Source organism: Myotis brandtii, unplaced genomic scaffold (genome assembly GCF_000412655.1).
Source record: "Myotis brandtii unplaced genomic scaffold, ASM41265v1 scaffold18, whole genome shotgun sequence".
Classification (NCBI taxonomy): domain Eukaryota; kingdom Metazoa; phylum Chordata; class Mammalia; order Chiroptera; family Vespertilionidae; genus Myotis; species Myotis brandtii.
Window position 1 is genome coordinate 9,103,484 of NW_005356674.1, and position 665 is coordinate 9,104,148.

The window sequence follows — 665 nt, forward strand, 5'->3', positions numbered from 1 at the left end:
GCAGAATATCAAGCTGAATCACAGATCTACTGACTCAGATTTGGCACCTTCAAACCAGAATCCCAAGGGATTCCTATGCACATTAAAGTTAGAGAAGCACTGTTCCAAATGACTCTACTGTAAAAATTAAAAATGCTCAATTTCACATTTGAATTCAGAGATATATTATGAAAATAACCAAGATGCGAAATTAGGAAAGCTCACTATGAGAAATACCAAATACTTTAATTTCGTTACCACCGATAGCAGTTAGTATTCAAAGATTTGTACTATTTTCAACAACAATAATGCTTCCCGCTTGGAGTCATTATTTTGTGCAACGGCACAAAACCAATAATATATAGTTTTATTGAGGCTATATCTTATTGTCCAAAGAGTGCAAAAGTGACTGGGTCTAGAAACGTCAGCTCAACCGGCCGCAAACCGTGCACTCTGCATGCTAAAATTTCAGGATTCAGTCCTATTTAAAGTCGACAAATGAAACTTTTTCCCGAAAGCCATTCAGAAAAAAATATCTTTAAGGATGTAAACTTTAAAACATAGATCAGGTTCCTGGAACTAACACTGCTTAATCCTAGCATTGAAAAAGTCACGTGCAGAACCGAACATTGTTTTTACAGGTTTGTGTTCATTTTTCCAGGAAAAGTAGGGGGGGGGGGGGGGGG

At 37.3% G+C, this 665-nt stretch overlaps 1 protein-coding gene across 11 annotated transcripts in view; it reads right to left on the reverse strand.

Annotated features, from left to right (window-relative positions):
- The window catches only part of TBC1D5 (TBC1 domain family, member 5), a 425,203-nt gene that overhangs the window by 423,526 nt on the left and 1,012 nt on the right, over nucleotides 1-665 (reverse strand). The window lies entirely within an intron of this gene.